The sequence below is a fragment of the Capsicum annuum genome, chromosome 4 (assembly GCF_002878395.1).
Source record: "Capsicum annuum cultivar UCD-10X-F1 chromosome 4, UCD10Xv1.1, whole genome shotgun sequence".
Lineage (NCBI taxonomy): Eukaryota > Viridiplantae > Streptophyta > Magnoliopsida > Solanales > Solanaceae > Capsicum > Capsicum annuum.
Window position 1 is genome coordinate 31,268,982 of NC_061114.1, and position 17,675 is coordinate 31,286,656.

At 36.7% G+C, this 17,675-nt stretch overlaps 1 pseudogene; it reads right to left on the reverse strand.

The window, feature by feature from the left end:
• Positions 1 to 17,472, reverse strand: part of LOC107869038 — a 58,456-nt pseudogene extending 40,984 nt beyond the window's left edge.
• Between the last annotated feature and the right edge of the window lie 203 nt (positions 17,473 to 17,675).

A 17,675-nucleotide genomic window follows, 5' to 3' on the forward strand; every position in this document is an offset into this window, starting at 1 on the left:
ATAGAAATTTAATAAGTTATATGACTCAGAAAAACTAAATAAACTCAGTAATCTCAGAAACCTCAGAAATTCAGTAATCTCAGTAGTATTCCGTCAGTCAATAAAACTTTGTTAACTCAGTCCAGTCAGTTCAGTTAATCATGTTCAGTGTCTATCCAGATGGGAGTAAAAATTAGCACCGATCAAACCAAAGGATGGGAACCCACCTGTTATATAAGGGTGTGATTCTTATAAGCAATCCTTGTGTTCCAGAACTATGTAACCATCATAGGTTGAGACATCACAGCCTATTATATGAGGGAAAATAAGGTGGCTTAACCTGTTATAGGAGGGTTCCCACCATTCTCACTAGAGTTACCTGTTAATGAGGGTTACTCACAGATTGTCCTTACTAGTGGCATAGTATTGACAACCTTCCAACTGGGGTTATAGATTAGACCCCAACTCAGCCATAATGGCGTATTAGGGATATGTCAGTTAGATGACTACTTCCCATAGTTTCAATATAGAATCAGGACTATCAGATACAGTCATTCAGTTTCAGTAATAGAACTCAGATAGTTCTATAGTATTTAGGACTGTCAGATACAGTCAACTCAAAATAGTATAGAACTCAGCTAGTTCCATCAGAAACTAGATTGTTAGATACAGTCGCTTAGTATTAGTTATTTTAGATACACAGTTATCAGTATCTTATGTTAACAGTACTCAAATTTAGTAATTAGTTATCACAAACTCAGTTACAGTTATTATGTATTCATGTATGTATTCTCACGCTTATGTTATTCAGTCAGTTAGTATAGTTCATGCATGTTAATCCTTTTGCATTTAGCCTACCTCATATGCATACCAGTATATTTAAACGTACTGACGTATTTGCGCCATGGTGTTTTATACCATAGGTTCAGAAGCACGAGCTCTGGAGCATCAGTATCATTCCAGTCTCAACAGTCAAAGTTAGCAGTGAGTCCTTATACTTCGAGGACATGAATGTTACTTTATTATCTTGTTAATTAATTTGTTTTAATTGTTAGAGTTAGTTGGGGGCATATCCCATCAACTCCTTATTCAGATAGTTCAGTCAGTTAGAGGCTTTTCAAACTAGCATGTTCAAATAGTTATTTTAGTTGGTTTGGATATTTCATACCCCTCCAGATGTTATGTTTTATCAGTTATGTTATAGTTTTAAACCTTATGGCCTTTCAGCCTTTATTTCTGTATTTATATAGTATATTATGCAGTGTTTAAGTACAAATATCAGTTATGGGTTAGCTTGTGGTCCTTTGGGGTCATGAGCACCGTATAACATTTTGAGTACCAGATTTGGGCCATTACAAACTTGGTATGAAAGCCAGGTTCAATAGAGTCTTAGGAAGTTTGAAAGTCGTATCTAGTAGTGTCTTATACATGGGGTGTGTTGCGTGCCACATTTATGTGCAGGAGGCTATAAGATGTTTTAGGAATAGTTTCCCTTCTTTCAATTTTCATGTGGTGCTAGTGAGTATAATCTCAAGTTAATTTCTCAGTTTAATCCGTTTCTCCCTTTCTTCTACAAAACATGCCTCCAAAAAGAAGAAATGGGAATTAACTAGCCCCTCAGCCCAAAGATCCTTTGGGCGAACATGTTTCTCATGCAGAGTTCAGAGCTGTATTCACTACTCTTGCTTAGTCAATTGCTACTTAGAATGAATGACCGGCTATTATTCTGGCTAACATAGTAGCCAATTCAGCTGCAGCTAGGATTTAAGAGTTCACTTGAATGAATCTTCCATCTTTTCTCGGGTCTAAGTTATATGAGGACCATCAGTAATTCATTGATCTAGTTCAGAAGGTTATAGATATCATGAGGGTTACTTCTAGTAAGAGTGTGGAGCTAGCTATATATCAGTTACAGGATTTTACTCATACTTGGTACAAATAGTGGAAGTTAGAGAGGGCTATAGATGCAGGGCCTATTGAGTGGGAGGAGTTTGTTACTGCATTCTTAGATAGATTGTTTCCGCTAGAGCAAAGAGAAGCAAAAGTATTAGAATTTATCAACCTCAGGCAGGGAAATATGACAGTGAAAGAGTATTCTCTTAAGTTTACTCAATTAGCCAGATATGCTCCTCATGTGGTTGCAGATAGCAGGGCTAAGATGAGTAAGTTTGTTTCTGGGGTGAATGGTAGTGTTGTCAATAAGTGCAGGTCCATAATGTTGAATAGTGATATGAACATAGCCAGGCTTATGACTCATGCTTAGCAAATAGAAGAGCAAAAGATTAAGATGAGGGAGAAGCATAATAAGAGAGCAAGGACAAGTAGTTTTAACTTTGCTCAGCCCAAATAAGAAGGAGGAAAGCGTTCTCAGTTTCATCTTAAGTTAGCATTTCCGACTCCTTGTTCAGCTAGTGCTCTAGCTCCAAAGTTTAGTGATGGTAATAAAGATAGAGTGCCAGACTCTAAGTCTCACGACAGTGTTAGCAGTGCCCACACCTATCCTTTTTGCCAGACTTATGGCAAGTACCATCTGGGTATTTGTAGAGCTGACAGTGGTATTTATTTTGGATGTGGCAAGCTAGGCCACAGAGTTAGAGACTGTCCTCAGCCAGGTCCTTAGAGTTAGCAAAACTATTCCTCAGCTCAGTTCGGTCGCCCAAACTAGTAAGGTGCCACCTACAGCACTACTAGTGGGCAGCGCCCAAATAAACTTTATGCTCTCCAGTCCCAGTAAGATTAGGAAAATTCTCCTGATATGGTTACTGGTACGTTATAGATCTTTCATATGCATGTTTACGCTTTTCTAGATCCGAGCTTCCTTGTCTTTTGTTACTCCCTATATAACAGTTGATTTCGGAGTCAGTCCCAAAATTCTAGTAGAGACCTTCTTAATCTCTACCCCAGTGGGTAAAACCATCTTAGCCCAGTGGGTATACAGGAACTGCCCAGTTATGATATTTTAGAAAGTCACTTCAGCAGACTTAGTCGAATTAGAGTTGACTGATTTTGATGTCATTCTCAACATGGATTGGCTTTATTCCTGCTATCCCATAATTGACTGCAAAAGAAAAATAGTTTAGTTCTAATTTCCAAATAAACCTGTCCTAGATTGGAGGGGTAGTACTTCAATGTTTAGAGGTCAGCTTGTTTCCTACCGTTGGGCACAGAAAATGATATCTAAAGGATGTGTCTATCATCTTGTTTGAGTTAAGGAAACTATTTTTGAAACTCCCAGTCTTGAACCAGTCCTAGTCGTAAATGAATATTCAGATATCTTTCCTGAAGATCTTCTAGGAATTCCTCCCGAAAGGGAAATAGACTTCAGATACTCTGCCTATATCTATTCTACCATACAAAATGGCACCAGCAGAACTCAGAGAATTGAAAGAGAAGGATATCCTAGATAAGGGATTCATCATACCCAGTGTGTCCCCATGGGGCACACCAGTCTTATTCGTGCGCAAAAAAGATGGTTCTCTTAGAATGTGCATTGATTTCCTTCAGCTCAATAAAGTCACGGTTAAGAACAAGTACCCACTTCCCAGAATTGATGACTTGTTTGACCAACTTCAGGGTGCCATCTATTTCTCTAAGATAAACCTCAAATTCAGAGAATGTAACATTCCCAAAATATCTTTCTGTACTCGATATGGTCACTTTGAATTCTTAGTTATGACCTTTGGTCTTACCAATTCCCCAGTAACTTTCATGGAATTAATGAACCAGGTGTTGAAGTAGTACTTGGACATGTTCAGACCATCTCAGAATCGTACTTCACACTCTTAGAGATCATCAGATGTTCGCTAAATTTAGAAAGTTTGAATTTTAGATAAGTTCAGTAGCATTTCTTGGTCATATCATTTATGGTGATGGAATTAGGGTTGATCTTCAAAAGACCAAAGAAATAAGAAACTAGCCCAGACCTGTCTCTCTATTTGATATCAGGATTTTCTTGGGTTTGGCTGGCTATTCCAGATGGTTTGTTAAGGGATTTTCTTCTATTGAATACCCTATGTCTGGATTGACTTAGAAGAAAGTCAAGTTTTAGTGGTTAGATCCTTGCGAGAAGAGTTTTTAGGAGTTGATGACTTGACTCACCTCAGCTCCAGTCTTAGCTCTTCCAGATGGTCCATATGGGTTTGTAGTGTATTGTGATGCATCCAGAGTAGGTTTGGATTGTGTCCTTATGTAGCATGGTATGGTCATAGACTGCGCTTCTAGACAACTTAAACCCCATGAGAAGAATTATCCTACTCATGATCTTGAGTTATCTGTCGTAGTATTTGCCTTGAAGATTTGGAGGCATTATGTATATAAAGTTCATGTAGATATGTTCACAAATCATAAGATCCTTCAGTATGTCTTTTCTCTGAACGATATCAATCTTTATCAGAGAAGGTGGTTAGAGCTCTTGAAAGATTACAACAGGAGTGTCCCTTATCATCTGGTCAAGGCCAATATAGTGGCCGACACTCTCAGTAGACTATCTATGGGTAGTGTTTCTATTGGTAAGGACATTAAGAAGAAGTTATCTTAGGAAATCCATCAGCTTTCCAGACTAGGAATTTCCATAGTCGATTCAGAGGAGGGTAACATATGGGTTCAGAGTAGTCTAAAATCATCTCTAGTTTTTGAGGTGAAAGAAAAGGAAGATAGAGACCCCATCTTTTTCAAGTTAAAAGAGTCAGTCAAGGATCCAAAAGTACAGATTTTCTCCCAAGGGGGAGATGGTGTATTGCATTGTCAGGGTCGTCTGTGTGCTCCAGGTGTAGATAACTTTAGGCTGCAAATTCTTATAGAAACGTATGGTGCACGCTTCTTTATTCATCCAGGGGACATAAAGATGTACTGCAACTTGCGAGAAATCTATTAGTGGAGTGGGATGAAGAGAGATGTTGCAGAGTTTGTGGCTAAGTGCTCTACATTTAAGCAGGTTAAGATAAATCATCAAAAACCTAGTAGGTCCATGCAGGAGTTCAGTATTCCTACTTGGAAGCGGGAAGAAGTAAACATAGACTTCATGATGGGTTTTTCTAGTACTCGTCGCTAGTATGATTCAGTTTGGGTCATTATATATAGAATGACCAAATCAGCTTATTTCTTTCTAGTCCATACCTCTTATTCAGCTGAGGATTACACCAAACTCTACATCATAGAGTTGGTAAGATTTTACGGTGTTCCATTATCTATTATCTCAGGCAGAGGTACCCAGTTCACCTCTTATTTCTGGAAAGCATTCAAAAAGGGTCATAGTACCCAAGTTTATCTTAGTACAACCTTTCATCCTCAGACAGATGGTTAACCAGAAGGGACTATTCAGACTTTAGAAGATATGCTAAGGGCGAGTACAATTGATTTTAAGGGTAGTTGGGATGACCACTTGCCTTTGATTGAGTTTGCATACAGCAAAAACTATCATTCTAGTATTTAGATGGCTCCATTTGAAACTCTCTATTGTAGGAGATATAGATCTCTAATTGGTTGGTTCGAAGTTAGTGAGGCCTCAGTAATAGGGCTTGACTTAGTATTCAACGCTTTAGAGAAAGTCTAGTTGATCAGAGAAAGACTCTAGGCTGCTCAAGTCAACAGAAGTCTTATGCAGACGTGCACAGAAAGACTCACTCATTCTTATTTCAGGATGAATGTTCTCAAGGGGGATATATTGTAATACCCCATACTTCTACCTAGCTTAAAATTGTCCCAACTATGTTAGAAACTTACTTTGAAAGATGAATCACCTTTTATATACATGAAATTCTTAAGATTCAATTTTTTTTCATGTGGGAAATTGAATTAGCTTTCCAATGATACCAATTTCGTCCATATCCAGTATCAGGGTAGAAAGTTATGGCCATTTTATAGAAAGCATTCAAAACTACCCAAATGCGATGATGACGGCCGACGGACCGTCGAGTTAGCGATGGACCTTCGCCAAAACCATCATAGTGAAGGTAGTGAGACCACCTTCTGCCTTAGGGTGATGGCTCAGGCCGATGGACTGTTGAGCTGGCCACAGACCGTCACCCAAGCCATCACAGTAGAGGTAGTGAACCCCTAATCTGCCTAGGTGCGACGATCAGGACTGATGGACAATCGGCCCAATGATGGACCTCGCACCCACCATCACATAGTTCATTCAGTAATTTTAAATTCATTTTTAAAAGGGTAATTAGGTCTTTTCCACCCATTTTAACCCCTATGTATATCAGACCAAGGCTCATAAGTTCATTATCCATCTACAGCATCAAATTAGGGTTTTCTCTTAAAGATAATCCCCAAGAAACAAGATCCAAATCTTATTCAAGAAACTAAGAGATTCAATTTCTTAAAGTCCAAGAACTTCAAGAAAACTCACAACCCAGGTATGTCATGTGTTGATTCATGGGTCCTTTTCACCCATGAAACTCAAGAATCTCTTTTCAAAATCCAAGATTTGGGTATTTATGAATGTTCATTATTTAAATTGAATTGAAATTCATGTTCATGATGTTGTGGGGTTTTGATTCATGTTTGAAATTACATATTCCAATAATTGACCCTAGGATGTGATAATTTGCATAGTAATCATGATAAACCCTTAAATTTATACGTTGATTGGAGTATCCATGATTATTCGATGTGTTGATGATTGTATAACCAAAGCATGCTCCCCATGTGTTTGATTAAGTGTATATGGGAAGGAAAAGTGCCATACTAGTATGATAATATGAAATCCCCATTTATGTACAAGTTTATGCATGTCAAGTGTTTGATGAAATGTCTTAGTCAATGATTTATAGATATATGTGTGGCCAGTGTGGTGCTTTAGAACTTGTACTTCATGAATTCTCCAACTTATTTATTATGGATTGTGATGTTGGTCATGTATTCAAGAAAGTCATGCTTTGTCAATTTCATGCTATTGAGTCCTGGGGGTACTTGTACCCAACAATTAGATATGCGCCTAGAGCCAGTGTCATGTCTTCAAGATACTCTCAGTCAGCCATGTTTATAGAAATTCAGTCAGTTATATGACTCGGGAAAACTCAGTAAACTCATTAATGTTGGGAACCTCAGAAATTCAGTAATCTCAGTAATATTTCATCAGTCAACAAAACTTAATTAACTCAGTCTAGTCAGTTCAGGTAATCATGTTCAGTGTCTATCCATATAGATGTAAAAATTAGCACCGAGCAAACCCAAGGATGGGAATCCGCCTATTATATAAGGGTCTGATTCTTAGAAGCAATCCTTATGTTTGAGAACTACATAGTCAGTGTAGGTTGAGACATCATAGCCTATTATATGAGGGAAGATGAGGTGGCTTAACCTATTATATAAGGGTTCCCACCATTCTTACTAGAGTTAACTGTTATATGGGGGTTACTCATAGATTGTCCATACCAGTGGCACGGTATTGACACCCTTCCAATTGGGGTTACAGATTGGATCCCAACTAAGCTATAATGATGTATTTGGGGCATATTGGTTAGATGACTACTTCCCACAGTTTCAGTATAGAATCAGGACTATCAGATACAGTCATTCAGTCTCAGTAATAAGAGTTAGATAGTTTTGCAGTATTCAGGACTGTCAGATATAGTTAACTTAGAACAATACAAAACTCAACTAGTTCCATTAGAAACTAAACTGTCAGATACAGTCGCTTAGTATTAGTTATTTTTGTTACACAGTTATCAATATCTCATGTTATCAATACTCAGATTCAGTAATCATGTTGTCGCAAAATCAGTTATAGTTATTATGTATTTATGCATGTATTCTCACGCTTATGTTATTTAGTCTGTTAGTATAGTCATGCATGTGAAACCTTTTGCATTCAGCCTACCTCACATGCATACCAGTACATTCAAACTTACTGAAGCATTTACGCTATTGTGTTTTATACCATATCAGAAGCATGAGCTCCAGAGCATCAGTAACATTCCAGTCTCAGCAATCAGAGTTAGTAGTGAGTCCTCATCCTTCGAGGACATGACCATTACTTTATTATCTCATTAATTAATTTATTTCAATTATTGGGGACATATCCCATCAACTCCTTATTTAGACAGTTCAGTCAGTTAGAGGCTTTTTAGACTAGCATGTTCAGATATTTATTTTAGTTGTTTTGGGTATTTCATACTACTCCAGATGTTATGTTTTATCAGTTATGTTACAGTTTTAAACCTTATGACCTTTTAGCCTTTATTTCTATATTTATATAGTATATTATGCAGTGTTCAGATACAGATATTAGTCATGGGTTAGCTTGTGGTCCTTCGGGGTCATGAGCACCGTGTAGCATTTCAGGTACCAGATTTGGGGCGTTACAATGTCCTTGCATAAAGACTCCTCCAACTTCTTCTTATTAAACTTTAGTTCCATATTACCTGTAACAAAGATTGTTAGTCTTGGAATAAAACGTAAATTAGGTACTTAGTATTTAGTACAAATGAGATATTGCACAATTGTGGTAGAATGGACGATCATAATTTTGGTCATAGGAAGCCCCTTCCAAAAGCTTCCTAGGGGTTTGTCACATCAAATAACTACTACTTATGATTGTAAAGACGAAAATTGTAGATATATATCATCTGATGAACTCTTGAAACCTTACAATTTGGCATCCACAATGATCTAACATATTATTGTACATGGGAATTATGATTGTCGGTTGTGTTAGGGAGTGTGCAATGACATTTAACAGTTTAAATTTAACCTAAATTGAAAATTAAGGGGTACTCATACTTCTTTTATTTTAACCCATTCAACATAATTATTTCACTTTCTATTAATTTTGACTACTATACTCCCTTTAAACTAATTGGCACTTTTCTTTGCACTCTAAAAGGTATATACTGCTCATCCTTTCTTTACTCTTAATCAGAATTCATAATTTTAAAGCTTTATAAAGTAACTTACTATTTTGTGAGTGTAATTTCTTCAAATGTGAAAAGAGTTCAAGAGCTTGAGGAAGTAGTCACTTGGGAGTAGTCAAATTAGCAAGATTCTAGGTTAGAATTGAGTATTTTTGCCTTTTTATTGCTTCTTTGATCATGTTTGTGAAGTGAAAGTTGAGTTTGAATGGTGAATAGATCGTATTAGGTAAAGGGTATAAGTATTTAGGGATTTAAAATGAGTTGAGTCAAAGAGAAATTTAAAATTTACAATAGGACCCAACATACGGCTCATATCTATGATTATAGAATCATACCACAATTATGGTATGTCCTTATACCAAAAGGGTGAAGAAAACCTAATGGGAACCCACAAACCTTAAGGACGATCAATGTATGTAACAACAATCATTTCTTAAAATCGTACGTTCCATCACCTGAATGTTGATTCGAAGGAGTTAAGTTAGATGGTAGATTCCACAATAACGCTATCTTGGTACAATTATGAATGCTCAATCCAAGGGCCAACTCCTAAAAATCAATTCTCTAGACCTCATGCAGATGACAAAACCTATACTTGTTTGAACTTAAAGTGATCGTACAATTCCTTTGTAGGTTATATTTTGCTCTAGTTCCTTAACTTCTTTTTTCCAATATCCTTGTTTAGGTAGCACACATTACCCTATAAATAAAATAAGTTCAAGAACTTTGGGTTACCTCCCAAGAAATGCTTGATTTAACATCATGGTGCAACATGATGTGGTTAGGTTGTCTACTTAAACATCACCAACTTACCCATGGGTTTTCTATCATGAGGAACCTGATTTAACATCACAACATGACTCGGGTGTGCCTAATTACTCAACCACCATATAGATCTACATCAAATACCACCTTTACCCTTTTAATATCACTAAGATAACATTTCATTATTCACTTTGAACTTCTGATTCTCACTATTTTCAATCTCAATTGCACCATACGGAAACACTATAACCACTATATACCATCCTCTCTTTTTTGACTTCAACTTGCAAGGTAACAAACTAAAATCCCCTTGACTTTGGTCTTTTTATATTTCCTAAGCTTTAGGCTCTCTACCCTTCTTGCGACTCACCATACTAGTTGTATGGTATGGTTATTAGTTTGGAAACCCTAGTCATAAGTTAACGAGTGTGTTTTTGGCCAAGTTTTATCTTGGTTATGAGAGACTCTTCATGAGTCATACGAACATGTGACTAGTGGTTAGGGTCTAATCATATGTTGTCCAGTGTCCAAGCCCTTGGTTTTATGTGTTGGTCATGACTAGACCATACTAGTCGTACGGTCTAGTGACGAGTGGGACTAGGAAGTCATAAGTTGGATAGTGCATGGTGCCCAATTCTCTATCTTGGTGATGACTCCATAGTACGATTCCAAAGTTTTGGTGATGAGTCAATTCTTGACTCGTGACGAAAGTCAAAATTTTTACAGCTTTATGTTGGGGGTTCTTTGGACATTTCCCACCCAAGCCTTTAAAACCTCACATCTTATAACATCTTTTGGTCATTCATTATACCCTTTACAAGATCAAAACTCTCTCTAAACTCTCTTTGAAACCTTTCAAGAAAGATTAGGCTAGGGTTTTTTCAAAGTGGTCATCTAAGGGCTTAAGGATCAAAAATTCTTTTCGTGAATCTTCATAACTCAGGCATATGACACTTCCCTCATTTTTTGTTCACTAAAATCATATGTTTAGAGCATTGTTCATGAGTCATTAATGGTGGTTTTTAAAACCATAGTTGAGGGTTTGAATGTATAATGTTGATTATTGTTTTCTTATGGCTTAAATTATGAGTACACATGTTTTGAGAATGGTTTTGCACATGTGGGTACATAGGAATTGTGGTTTAACAAATGGATCATATTTAACCATAAATTTGTTGTTTTTTGGCTTTAATAATGGTATACCCTTAACCTATTTGTGAAGTTTTTAATCAGAATGATCTTATCATAAGTTTAAATTTTGTTTTGAACTAATGATTGGCATAAGAATGTCAAAGAAGGATGAATGGCTTTGTAACGGTATCGATGAACATAAATTGAATTGAATTGTATTTTAACTAAGGCATTGGCCTAAGAATGATATTGATTGGTAAATGGCTTTATTAAGGCCTTGTTGGCCATAAATTGATTTGAAATACCGAATGGGTTTGAGTCCTTACAATGTTGAATTGAATTGACGTCTTTGTTTAGACAATGGGTTTGAGTCCCAAGATGATTAATAATGGTAATGACATATTGTACACTTATAAGTGGGGTTGGTATGATGATACCAATGGGATGCTTTTGGTAAGTAATTGGATTAATGGTCATGTATGGGTAATGAATGCTTTAATTGAGCTTTAAAGTAGGATGTGTAGCTGGGCCGTGAAAGTGGAGTCTAAAGGACTAACACTGGAAACAGTGCTAACCGGTAAGGGTTTCTATATGACCGGGAGGTTCTAGTCCCCTAAATGAATATATGAATGGGAGGTTCTAGTCCCCATATTGTTTACATTGGTGCTTAAGTCATCTTGATTATGCCGGGAGGTTCGAGTCCCCCATATTGGCATATACGTATATGGATATTTTCTGGTTTATGTGGCTACATGCACTAAGGCCCTTCTAGCTAGAGCAGATATGGACCCATATATCCCGTGGGAGCCTTGTTATATGACGGTTAAGCTACACAAGCCAGTTTAAGTTTTTCAAAGTTCATGCTAAGACTTGTTCCCTACCCCAGCATATGGTATTATACATACGTATCTTTAATTTATATGATATTATGCATTGAAGGTTGTATTGGTTTTGAACTATGATTAATGTATTCTTTTATTCATCCATCCTTGAGTGATAAGCTAGCGCTTCAACCACTAACCATCTCTGGATGCTGTATCCCCATGCAATGCAGGTACCCGAACTTTTTCTACTTTTCCTACATAGTGATCAGGTGCTCAAGTTAGTTCATAAGTTGACATATAAATGGTGAGTGTTGCGCCCAAGAGCATACACAAGTGTACATGGTCTCACCAAGTAATAATGTGGCCCTTTAGAAGCTATGTATTGATCCCCCATGGACTTGTTTTAACAACTGTCAAATTTTAGTTTATAGTTAAGATTAACAATTAAGATTAAATTGATGTGAAAGTAACAAATAGATTTTGTTGAGTTATAAACTAAAATTAAAGTATATAATGCAATAATGTGAATTTCTTGGACAATCAATAAGGATAAGCCCAGGGTTAAGGATCTACGAACAATCATACTAAGCTAATGAACTTGATTGGTTAGATTACTTATCTTGGCTGTTGATTCACAGGGTTGATATTATGATCATGGTTTGTAGAGCCTCTAATCACCTATCTAACTTAGACCCACAACTACATCGTTGAGTGGGGATGTGAGAACTAAGATAAACAAATTTATATTTATTCCCGCAGTGAACAAAATAGGTCATGTAGGTATATCTCTATCATACATGCAAATTACAACTTCCTTCTGTAGAAGCTTATAATACTACTCTATTTACCACCACGTTCTATCCTCTTATTTCCCCCCCTCCCGAGCTCTAAAATATGAAAATGGATGTATTCTAAGGGTTGAAAATTCTTAAAGTAGTTATAACAAGGATAAATAAACAATGAAAACATAATCAATTCAACGCAATAGTAATCATGTTCTTGGCCTTAACCCCAAAAGTAGGATTTTAGCCACTCATGGACATAGTCATAATCACCATAGATGAATACAATATAAAATCAAAAAGTAAAAAAAATTAAAGAAATAAAAACGCTATTTGAAGTGTTTTCCAGTCCCTCTCCAAGTTTCAAAGCTGTCCAAGGTGTATAACATCAAGTTCAAGTGTCCTATTTATAGGAGGACAGTTTGGTAGTTTTGTAGGCTAGGTCCGCATCGCCCCATCTATTCCATGTACTAGGGTGTGAGAAGCAGACACATCATGGTGAAACAATGGAAAGTCATCTTTTAAGACATATCCATGTATGTGAAGCCCCTTTCATAGGTTGGACCAAGGTCCGCGACGCCCCATGCATTCACAACCTCAATTTGGCTCCTTAATTTGTTTCATGCATTTGTCCTTCTATCCTAAGACTTAGGTGTTGTTTCCACTTGATTTCCATCCTGTAAATCATATATATCTCATCATAATAATCTCACCAAATGTTCTATAACATCAAACACCACTTATTATAGCTCAAAACAACATAATATCAAGGACAACAAACTAGAAACTTAAGCTAAGAACTAGTTTTGCCCTTTTTGATCTTTAACTTGGTTTGGACTCTAGGATTTATCAAATTGAATATTGAACTCTAAAAACAAGTTTTTCCACACTTAATTACACAATAATAACTTAAGAAACTCATTACACTCACTAGAGTTCATCGATATCAACTAGAACAACACCTGGCTCAAGCTAGTAACACTAGTTTTCTCATTTGAACTCTAAATGATCAATTTGAATCCAAACTTGTTTGGAAATCACCTTAAACATTGTAATTAAGTACTTTTACACTTAGATGATCAATTATATCATTATTTAGTCCTTAATTATACCAGAATTCCTCAAAATATATCTAAATAAGTCCGGATAACAACTCTGAGATGCATAAATCCACCTCAGATCATCACCCCACACTTAAAGCCTTGTTTGTCCTGGAACAACTCTATACTCTAAGACTCATAATTAGTCGTGACTCCGCACTTCTACTACAATAAAGCCACTCAAGCTAGTACTATAATTACTACACTGAATGCAAGTTTCTACATAAAGCATGTTATACACACAATTGAAAGCTCAAGAATACTACTCCAAAATATCCTAGCTTCAAGAATTGACTCACTAAGTTGGAAAACTCATTCATATTTCTCAATCAAAGACATCATACCAATCACCCAACTATCACCAAAAATGTGACCTCACGATAAGAGAGTTACCCATAATCACTCACATAGATGAAGTTCATTACAACAGGAGTATAAGAATCGAATTGCGATTACTCTTACAAAGAACTCACAAGTTACACACGATGAACCATAGGCTTTGCCTTAGTGTAGTACCCCTCTAATACCAGAATGATAAAGCTCAGGATTAAGTAGGTCTCTAAGGGTTTAATGTAGGCTAAGGGAGAGGTAGGAACTATTTTGGCAAAGAATAGTGACTATCTTGCCTAAGCAATTTAATACATCAAATTATAAAATTAAGACCAATCTCTAACAACTAACTTTCACCTCTTCTATCTACGCACATCTTTTATTTTAATCCACCTCATTAAGCTCAATCGCTTACAATATGGAAGGTATTATTTCCTATATATCTCTTATTCAATTTCTAAAAAATTCTTGATTATTTTCATTACACAACTCCCAACCAAATCACACTTAATTTTCAACACCAAGAGCTATTATTTGGGGCTTTAATTTCACCTTTTCCCTACTTAAATTCCAACTCCGTAACTTAATTAATTTTTAACTAAAGTGCTTAAGAGCTTTGGATCAAATTATGGTCAATTAAAGAAGGGAATAGAGGCTACATATGAGGCTTTCAAAGAAAATAAGCTAAAGGCTCAATGGGGTTAACTAAGATCATGCACAAGGGTAGGTAAAAAAAAGGGTATAAACATGGCTATTAAAGAAATGTCTATATCATCTTCTAAACCCACACTTTTTATTTAGTTTTCCACATACACAAGGCAAGATTCTAGACATTATATGCATTAAAGAATACACAAAACCTCACACACGCGTGGCACATGCTCAACTCAAGTAGGATCATTATAGACTCTTAACCAAACAATCACATGAATTTAACATTAAGCTAACAAGTACAAGAGTTATAAACTAGAGCCTAGGTGTCTCAAAAGTATTAATTCACACAATCAACATGCTCTTTATATTTAAAAACCACTTGAATCATGCAATCACACATAGCTCCAACAAGAAAAATAATTTTTTTTAAAATTACTCCTAAAAATGGGAATTTCCCCACCCCACACTTAAAAATCTACTTTGTCCCTAAAGTGTACTTAGAATTAGATATAGAAATATTCTTTAAGGCCTATAGGCCTAGATAGTAGAATTTTTATACATTAAGAAGGTCTAAGGACCCACACCTAGTCTTCGCCATACCCCTTAGCTCAAGTTTTCTAGTACTTAGACTTCCCATCGGCCTATGACTCACAAAAACAAAAAATAGTGAAGTAAAAACTAAAAAATACTGAAAATAAAACCTACCTTAACTTGGGTTGCCTCCCAAGCAACGCCTAATTTAGTGTCACAGAATGACCCACATCATACTTCGCTATTTTCCTTCACCCTCTTCCTCCTACTTGGAGGACATCTTTCTTATTCATTTCTTACCTCTTGAGTGTGAACTCTTAAGGTCAACAAATCTCTCACAATAGCCTTTTCAGGATCATCAATCTTCATCTGTTTGGGTTGGGGTATTTGTGGCTCAGGCAGCTCAATGAGGAAGTCTAAAGAGGTCTTTAGTGAAATAAAATACGCCACCCCACACTTATCCCCCTTCAATCACTGTAAACATGCAAAAATCTTTGTGGTTGAATAGTGTGTTGAGTGGTTTGTAAACTTTGAAAGCCGTCTGTTCATCATTCAGCCTCATCATGACTGTGCCCTCTCTTACATCTATTAAGGCTGCTCTCATCGCCAAGAATGGACGTCCCAAAATGATCGGTACTTTTTCATCTTCCTAAAAATCTAAAACAATAAATAAGTCAGATTAATAAACTCACAAACCTTGATGAGAACATCCTCTATGATTCCTTCAGGATGGGCTAGGGCCCGATGTGCCAATTGGAGTATCATAGAGCTCGGTAACGGCTTCCGCAAGTCTAAAGTGTTGAAAAAAATAGGGGCATCAAGTTGATACTTTTCCTAAATCACTAAGTGCATGGACTACCTCACTGTTTCCAATTTGAATGGGGAGAGTGAAAATCCTAGGGCTTTTGAGCTTTTTGGGCATCTTATGCATCACCACAGAACTACACTTCTTAGTGAGTGCTACTGTCTTGAAATTATGTAGCTTAACTTTCTTAGTGATCACATCCTTCAAGTATTTAGCATACTTGGGCATTCCTTGCAAGACATCTAAAAACGGAAGATTATTGTGAAGCTTTTTGAATGTTTCAAAGAACTTCTTGAAGAATGCATCATCCTTTGCTTTTCTAAGCCTCTGTGGGAAAGGTTTGGTGGTCTCTCCTTCACCTGTTTAGTAACTTTTGTTTTTGAGTTCTCAGACTTTCTCAAATTTTCAGCAACTTTGTCATCTACCTGTTAAGGAACCAACTTCGCATTTACCTTCTTAGTTATCTTTGGAGGTTATCCATTGATCACTTTACCATTATTCAAAGTGATTTCTATTAATTTTTTAGGGGATTTAGTGTCACTTGTCAAACCACCTTGAGGTCTAGCATTTTGGGCCTGCTGCATTTTCCCAAATTGGTATTCCAAATTTTTTTGCAATATTTGCTAATTGTTTAGTTCAACAGTCATTTGTTCTTGGGTGGACATGGTCTTCTTTAGCACGTCCTCTATGTTTCTTGCTAGCGTGTTTTCTTGCTGCTACTGTTAGTTGTTCCATAATTGAATTGGTGGCTGAGTTTGCCACTTTGGATTGTATGCGTTTCCATAATTCAACCTCTGAGCATTGTCCGCAAACATCACTAACTCAGGATTTGCAGCACACATAGCTGCAAAATTACAACTATTGCCACAAACCTCACACCAGCATATGGTCTGCTGCACTGCATTTACTTGAGCCGTAGTTTGATTCACACTCAACTTGGTTAGTTAGATCATTATCTAATTTTGCATGGCTGAGGGCTGAGAGCTGAGTGGCCAATATATAGTATTGTCAACTTCAACCATGCCTGTAGCCTTTTTATTGACCTTATTAAGGTATCACTATTCTAATCTAAATTTCCTTGAGCAATTCAATTCAGCATGGTGTATATCTCATCATACATCAACTCCAATGCTTGACCACCTACAGCTGAATCTAGCAAAATTTTTGTGTTGTGATCAAGTACCTCAACAAAAGTGTGAGCTAGTACCTTATTGGACTACTGATGATATGGAAAATCCTGAAGAAGAGTTTTTAACTACTCCAAGCATGATATAGGTTCTTATCTGGACTCTGTTTGAAGCTCACAATCTCATTGTGAAGTCTCACAGTCTTACTAAATAGAAATAATCGGATGAGAAACTTTTAGGATAAGTCATTTCCTATTGTGATTGAACTTGTCAGCTAAGCGTTGAACTACTTCTTTGCTTCCTCCAATAGTGAAAAGGGGAAAAGTGTTAGCCTCACATAGTCAATTGATACACCCATATGGATGAATATGTCACTAATCTCCAAGAAGTTCTGCAAGTGGACTTGTGGATCTTTATGTGAAAGCCCCATAAACTGTCCACTATTGATCAAAAGTTGCACCATGTTCTATTTCAGCTCAAAGTTACCTCCAGTAGCTGGCTTTTGAAAAACGGAGGTCAAATTCATCGTAAGTGGGATTTCCACTTCACGAACTATCCTGCACGCTAGATTTTCTTCATCCATGGGAGTAGGATTATCTTATTCATCTTGAATTTATGGGACATAGTAGAGAAGGATTGCTTCTCTCCTTCACCATCGGAAGCATTGCTCGGGTTTGAGGTCTGGTTCAATCGATTCACTATCCCTTGCCAGCTTACTAACCTGTTAACCTATTTTTTGTAAATTCAACACCAAGACCAAGTGTAAAGCACCAAAGAAATCTAAAA